Source organism: Mobula birostris, chromosome 18 (assembly GCF_030028105.1).
Source record: "Mobula birostris isolate sMobBir1 chromosome 18, sMobBir1.hap1, whole genome shotgun sequence".
In the NCBI taxonomy this organism is placed as follows: domain Eukaryota; kingdom Metazoa; phylum Chordata; class Chondrichthyes; order Myliobatiformes; family Myliobatidae; genus Mobula; species Mobula birostris.
Window position 1 is genome coordinate 19721387 of NC_092387.1, and position 8412 is coordinate 19729798.

Sequence of the window (8412 nt, forward strand, 5' to 3'; positions counted from 1 at the left end):
TGGATCAAACTGGAATCATAGAAGGATGTTTGACTGCCATGGCAGGGCTTGAATGCTATCACCTCCTACAAAGTAAAACCAAGCAATATACGTGACCAAATTACCTCAATGCCTTTTATACTTGCTCTGAAGGACAAAACTTAGAGGCACCTTCACAACCTCCCGCACCCTGCTGACCTTGTGATTTTATTCTCCAAGGCTGATGTGAGAGCATCCTTCAGGACAGTGAACCCAGGAAAAACAGTTTGCCCAGAGGGTGTACCTGACTGAGTATAACTACGATCCAATAGCACCTGCTCCACTGTGATGAAGAGTTTTGAGAGGTTAGTAATGGATGAGGTCAATTCTGCCCGAGGAGTGACTTGGATCCACTCCAATTTGCTTACCATCACAACAGGTCAAGAGCAGATGCCATTTCATTGGCTCTTCATTCAACCCTGAAACATCTGGACAGTGAAGCTGCACACATCAGGATGCTCTTCATTGTCTACTACTCAGCATTCAATACTATCATCTCCAAACAAATCAATAATCTCCAAGACTTAGGCCTCAATACCTCTTGTGCAACCGTATCCTTGATTTCCTCACTTGCAAAACCCAATCAATTTGAATTGGCAACAACATTTTCTCCACATTCACCATCGGTACAGATGCACAAGAAAGTTGTGTGCTTAGCCCCCTGCTCTACTCACTTTATACTTATGACTGTGAGACAACTGATAAAAACACTGCCATTGGCCGAATCAAAGATAATGACTAATCAACATATGGGTGAAAGATTGGACATCTGGCTGAGTAGTGCCACAACAATAACATCTCACTCAATGTCAACAAGACTAAGGAGCTGATTATTGACTTCCAGAGGAGGAAACCAGAGGTCTATAAGCCAGTCCTCATAGGGGGATCAGAGGTGGAGAGGGTCAGCAACTGCAAATTCCTTGGTGCTATCATTTCACAGGGGATTTATCCTGGGTCCAGCATGCAGGTGCCATTATAAAGAAAGCATGGCTGTGCCTCTACTTTCTTAGAAGTTTGTGAAGATTTTACATGTCATCTAAAACTTTGACCAACTTCTATAGATGTGCAGTGGGGCATATATTGACAGGTTATATTGCGGCCTGGTACAGAAAGACCAATGCCCTTGAACAGAAAAGCCTACAAAAAAAACTAGTGGATACAGCCCAGTCCATCATGGATAAACCCTACCCACCAATGAGCACTGTCACAGGAAAGCAGCATCCACCATCTAAGCCATGCTCTCTTCTCGCTGCTGTCATCAAGTAGGTACAGCAGCCTCAGGACCCACACCACCAGGTTCAGGAACAGTTACTACTGCTCAACCATCAGTCTCTTGAGCCAGAGGGGATAACTTTACTCAACTTTAAAAACCTCATCATTGAGCCATTCCCACAACCTATGCACTCACTTTCAAGGACTTTACATCTAATGTTCTTGAAGTGTATTGCTTATTTATTATTATATCTTTTTTCCCTTTCTTTTTGTATTTGCAGTTTGTTGACTTTGCATATTGGTTGTTTGAGTGCCCTGCTGGGTGGGGTTTTTCACTGTTCCCATTGTGTTTCTTGCATTTGCTGTACATGCCCACAAGAAAATGAATCTCAGGGTTGTTTATGGCGACAGATATGTATTTTGATAATAAATTTATTCTGAACTTTATATTGGCTGTTGAAGGCAGGTCATAAGAACAGTAGCAGTCTGATCATTTGGGTTTGACAAGTTTACTTTTCTGCATGTTGAAGATTAATTGACTCTGAAGAACAAGCTAGCATTTTGAGATTAAAAGGCTGGAATAATTTCTACAAAAAATCCAATTCCATAGCAATGCATTTTTCCCCCACACGTCTAGCATTCACAAATGACAATATGGATTTCACTTATGATCCAATTTTTCAGGAGCTGTTTCTGCTATAATTGCTATTTAATGCAAGTTTTACTGCTACTGCAATTTAAAATATTTTTAATTTAACACAAATCTTACATTTTTGCCTCACATTAATCACATGGCTCCTTCAAAGTGAATGCTTAATTTTCCATTATTCCCTCATGTATGGGTTCACTACAATAATTTTGGAGCAAAATCTTGGGCCACGGTAGCGTGGTGGTTAGCGCAACACTATTACAGCTCAAAGCTGGTGTCCTCTGTAAGGAGTCTCTCTCTGTATGTCCTCTCCGTGGAATGTGTGGGTTTCCCCAGGGTGTTCCGGTTTCCTCCCACAGTCCAAAGATGTACTGGGTTAATTGGTCATCATAAATTGTCGTGTGATTGGGTTAGAGTTAAATCAGGGTTGACAGGGGTTTCTGAGTGGTGTACCTTGAATGGCTAGAAGGGCCTATTCCACCCTGTATCTCTAAATAAATAAAGATTTCCTTACATATGCTGAATTAAGGCAATGGACTTGATTTCTGAAGATTTCCAGCCTTGATCACTATCCAGCAATCACTAGGAAAACTGTACATCATTAAAATTCCTTCTGTTGGAAAAATCCACAAGTGAATACTTCAAACTCCTACAGGCTAAGCAAATAAATGATCGAAGTTAAATAAGGGATGTTTGTACCAGTGAGTTGAGAATTACAAAATAGGATTACAGAACAGTGACAAATGCAGAAGAGGAATTTTTTCCCCTTTCTTCTACTAAATGTATTGATTATTTGCTCTGTTAGTCCCATAGGTACCATCCTGTCCCTAACCAAAGTATTCTTTAAGAATAAGTTATAGTAATTGTTAGTAGATAATTCAACAGTAGGGCCAATAATTTTCTCATCTATGCCCATCTATGAAGCCTGGCCAATTTCCCTGACAAAGGAGCAGAGCAGAGAGACGATTATTTCAGTCAATCCACAAAGATGAAACTTAGAACTTTCCTGGTCTGTACAATTCATTTATTTACTGCATTAACCAGTGAAGCCACTTGGGAGAGGATGGCAGAGACTTTTAACAAACAAAAATCACTTCAGAATGAATCACCACCACCACCTTCTAAATTATATCCTATTTAATTATGCCAAAAATATCATACTGCTAGCCTTTCATTAATTTACCATGTATATCTTGGTGCCATAAGAATATCACATTTATGTAGTAACAAATTGCATCTCATATTCTCACACTTTTGTTACTGTGTGGATAATGCCTTTTTGGAACCACTTCTATATAAACACTGAGTAAACAGTTAAAAATTAAACTTTCAACCCACAGACTTCCTGTATGCTGCTAGGAAGAAGATTTGATGTTAACTGCAAACTTCTCACTGAATAAGTGACTAACGATTTTTTTGATATTCAGTGACTAAATCGAAAGGTATGCAACTTGTTATTGGTGTCAGCACTGCTTGGTTATAACACAAATTCAAAGTTTTGGGTTTTGGTTGACTTCCCTACAATGACAAAACGTTAACTGTGGATTTATGAGAACACGATTTTCCTGTGATCCTTGCCACAATCTCCCCTTCAATCAACAATGTCAAAACACATTATATGATCGACTATTCAAATTGCTGATTACTTGAATAATAATCGCAACACCATCCTTCGTAGAAAAAACTTGATCACATCAATTACATAGACATTACAGCCAAGAAAGTTCACCAATGCCTACACTTCCTCAGAGGCTAATGAAATCTGGCATGCCCTTGTCAACCCTTACCTATTTTATATTTGAATGCGTAACAGCTTGGTATGATAACTGCTCTGCATGTGATCGCAAGGAACTACAGAGAGGTGTGAACACAGCTCAGCACATCACAGTTCGCTGCCTCAGTAAAACAACCTGCATAATCAGAGACTGTTCACCTCAGACATTCTCTCTGCTCCCCTCTTCCATCAGGCAGAGCCTACAACTGCCTGAGAACACGTACCAGTAGTCTCAAGGACAAATTTTACTCTGCTGTTATAAGACTATTGTTCTCTAGTACAATAAGATGGACTCTTGACCTCACAATCTACCTCATTCTGATTTTGTACTTATTATTTACCTGCACTGCACTTTCTCTGTAGCTGTTACTTTATCCTGCATTGTTACTGTTCTTAAAGAGATCAACTTTATTTATCACATGATCAAAACATACAGCAAAGTGCATAATTTGCTTCTTTCACTAGGCCATCAGATTTATCAATACACATGAATCTGATTGTATATCTGACTGTACATATATGTATACAATTACAAACAAGAGAAAATCTGCAGATGCTGGAAATCAGAGCAACACACACAACATGCTGGAGGAACTCAGCAGGCCAGGCAGCATCTATGGAAAAACATTGAATGTACTTTTTGCCATCAATGCTGCCTGGCTTGCTGAGTTCCTCCAGCATTTTGTTGTGTGTTGCATGTATACAGTTTTAGTGTTTGGGTACTATCCTCCCACATTTCCCCTCATTATTGCTTGTACATTGCAATGGAGATGGAACATAAAGATTTTTACTCCCTTGGATGCAAAAATAAAATAGAAATACAAATCAAATCAGTAAGGACTGTACTGAGCATCCTGCATGTGTTGCCACAATTTCGGCACCAAAATAGCATGCCCACAACTTACTAACCCTAGGTGTACAGCTTTGGAATGTGGGAGGAAACCAGAGCACGTGGACGAAACTCACAGTCATGGGGAGAATGTACAATCTCCTCACAGTGGCAGAAATTGAACCCTGATCTTACGGCTGGTGCTGTAACAGTGTTATGCTAACCGCTTCACTACTGCACTACCCTTTCCCTACCCTTTTTTAACCTCAATATAATGATCTGAACTGTACAAATAGTATGTAAGGCAAGCTTTTCACTGTATCTTAGTACAGATGACAATAATAAACCAATTCCAAAAAAACTTCAAGTTGTCTTCAAGCTTTTTCAAAACTATTGGAGTGATCTGAAGGGTCACTGCTGTATTCTAAGGAAATACAACAGACAATTTGTTCACAGTAGGGTTCCACAACCGGAATTGGAATAAGTCCAATTTAATGTTTCAGGGAACACCAAGAAAATACCCCTCACGTTTCTTAAATAGAACCGTGGGCTTGTTTACATTTACTTGAAAGAAGATATCAAAAATGCCTTTTATCACCTCACGTTTCAACTGAAATGTTGCACTCTTGTCAGTATAGCACTGGAATTGCAGCTATGTTTATGTGCCTTGTATGCATAGCTAATTAATTGAGGACAAAGCAATTCAATGACTGGCATGTACTAGCAGTTTGAAGACATGAGGTGCATATTCTTTCTCGCTGAACTGCAGAAAGAATCCTAATATCCAACTTGGATTATAGCTCTCAATCCTCTCAGTGCTGTAGTACAAGGATGTGAACAATGAGGCAAACTAGTACGGGGGGGGGGGGCAGGGGCGCAAAATAGGAAGAGAGTGTGAGGATAAAAAAAACAGACCTGATCAATAGTTCCTGAAAGTGCCAAGTGGATATCAGCTACTAAAAAAGATTTTGTTTTACTATGACTAAATCACAGCTCAACTGTCTGGGCATAACTAATTAACACTAAAACATGGAAGCAAAAGTGAAAATTATTTTTATTGCCTGCGCTAAATCTCCTAATGTTCTTGAATTAACTAGTCAAAAATAGAGAAATAATGGGTAGATAGGACTTTACATGGCATGATTACAATTAGAACAAAGCACAGCTAAAGTTAATATTTGCAAAATTGGAACCAAGTTAACCATAGTTCTTCAGCCACTAGGACAATAGCCACTGTGATTTAAAAACAAGAGATAGGAACAAAGATTCTTGGTTAAATAAACTGTATACACTCTAGTTCTCAGTTCTACTATGAATCCACATTAGATGTTTGAATATCAACCAAACTTTAAAATGTTCTCAGCAAGGACTGCAAATAGACATACATTGTCAGTTCTGACCAAGAATCCCTCTTTCCACAAAATCTGACAGAATTATTGAGAATTCCCATTTTTCATTTCATTATCTGCAGCCTTTTGCTTTATGGTTCCTTAAGGTTGATATAGCCGACAGTGGTAGTGGGAATAAGCTCCCACTACCTTTTAAGTGCTCCCAATGGCGTGCGTCTCAAATAGCCTCTGACAACCAACTGCAGCTCGTGTGATTTAGCTACTAAGCCCGGTGGAACCATTTCTACTGACAGGAGAAGGTACAAAGGTGGATTACTGGCTCCTTAAAATCAGTCACTTTGGGCAGTTAGGCTCATTAGCCATGGGTTGGCAGCTTTTCCAGGAGTAGGAAAACTGGTTTTAAACCTCTCCTACCATGGAGCTACACCCACTCATGGGGAAGGTTTTAAGAGTAAACCCTGAGGAAAAATGTGGAGCTGGAGTTCCTAATACGGTCCTACATTGAGTTCAATGCTAACTAACAACTCCTGTGACGCGGCTGGTGGTAAAGTGTATCAGTCTCTGTCATTCCTTTGGATTCATCAGCTGTGTGGTCAGGGGGAGCCTGCTACATGGGCAACAGCTTGCTCATCACATTAGACTGCCCTGGCTTATGTATCAACTGAGACGCAACATCTGTGATCGGCCTCAACCAACAGAGGGCCTCAAGTTTGCTTTATATGGGTGATAAGGCTTTGTATTTAACTCCCGTCAGCCAATGTGTGATGATTTTCTCTCTTAATTTGAAAATGCAAATCTAACAGAACGTTACTGGTGTTCAGAGTTATCTTATTTCCTTACACAATGCCATGCATGTACAAACTTTCAAGCACCCCATGCAAAAATATTTTGCTAGTACACTGCGATGGTTGTATTTTGAAAATAGCAGTTCAAATTCCTGTCAATTAAACTGTACTAATGGCATAGGCTTTTCCTAAATCTTTTTATATCCAGTGAAAAATAGAATCATTAGTGTAAACAATAGGATAAAATAATAAAATAAACTATCAAACTCTTAAGTGAAAACCATAAGTGTAACAAATTCCATCCTTACATAGAAAAATGTGACAAATTAGAATTCTCGGGTTTTACCAATACATATACACAATACATATATCTATGCACTATGACAGAATTAAAATTCTTCCCTTCTCTGATTAAGGCAGGCAATATGAAAATATATTTTTTAAAAAACTAAAGCAAATACTCTGGAAGCTTAAGAAATCAATCATGGAGTCAACAAGGTAAAGTAAAAGAGGCAGCCATGAAACTGACAGACAGGCACTCTGAAACTTGCTCACCACAGAAAGATATCCCCGATCTTCCACAGAAAAACAAGATTTAAGCAAGAGGCCTAAGAAGGGAGACAGACAGACTTAGACACACATGCACACACATCGGGGTTGTGACCCGAGCCGAGAGCAAGGCCCATTGTTTGCCGTTGTGTAGCCGCAGCCTCATCAATCTGACTCGGGGCCTCCTAACACCACTGACACACCAACTCACACTTACTGTCTTCCGCACCAAATCACGCACGCGACCACAAAACACACTCGTTTACAAGTTACCATTTACATCCCGTTTCCCGACCGTGGCAGCAGTGGGTCACGTGGCTCCATCCGAACCAGCATTCCAAGCTGCGTTCCAGCGCCGAACGGCCGGCCGCGCACGCACGCACACGCGCGCGCTCTGGCCACCAGGGCGGCGGTTACCCGCCCCGAGACCGTGCTCGCGCGGCTGAGCGGCGGTTTGACGTCAGAAGGCCGGAGGCCACGCAGGCGCGGGGCCAAAGGGAGAGCGCGCCTGGCGGCCCTGCACGTAATGGCTAGCGAGGTTTTTCCGTCGGTAGAAAGAAATTTGCGGGTATATATTTATGGATCGTCTAATAAATCGTGCTTAGATGTTTTTAACCGTCATATATTGTACTCTGTAACTGAGCCGTGACTGCTGGTGGTGTGAGGCGGCGGTTTTTTTTCCCCCTTCATTAACAATGTGGTTAAAAAAAACCCAAGGCGCTTTGGGGAGTTGTTATCAGATGCAAACCTGTTATCATCGCGCTAATGGCGGAAAGTTGTACGTTGCGGGATAGTGATGCCATCAGTTGATATGACACAGAAACAGGCCTTTCGGTCCACCATGTCTATGTTGTCACACTATACTCTTAAAAATCAGGACATTGAGTTTAAGTAAAGCGACACCCATGTTACGGAAATTCGCTGTTATACAGTTTACAGATCATTACCAAAAAAAACCTGGAACACGAAATAAAAATCCTCTCCTCCGAAACTTACGTGAAAAGAACATCTTCAACTCTCCATTTCTTGACGCGTGGGCAGATAGCGCAGTATCGCGTAGTGGAAAATCGTGCTACCGGCCTTCTCTAGGAATGCAACCTTCCATACAACCGGGGTCACCTGTGCATCATCCACTTATCTATACTTTACCCAACATGTCGTGACTTTTTGGTGTACTGTTGCTTTAAAGCATCTGTTTGTCTCCCTTGCATCTGTTGCCTGTCTTCATTCTTAACACTTTTTACATC

General features: G+C 40.8%; 1 protein-coding gene across 4 annotated transcripts in view; it reads right to left on the reverse strand.

Moving 5' to 3' along the window:
- Positions 1–7549, reverse strand: part of znf592 (zinc finger protein 592) — a 201639-nt gene extending 194090 nt beyond the window's left edge. For all 4 annotated transcript variants that reach the window (XM_072282332.1, XM_072282328.1, XM_072282331.1 and 1 more), the window contains exon 1: positions 7439–7549. The gene's annotated coding sequence lies outside the window, so the exon portion shown is untranslated. The remainder of the gene's footprint in view (positions 1–7438) is intronic.
- Positions 7550–8412: the final 863 nt, after the last annotated feature.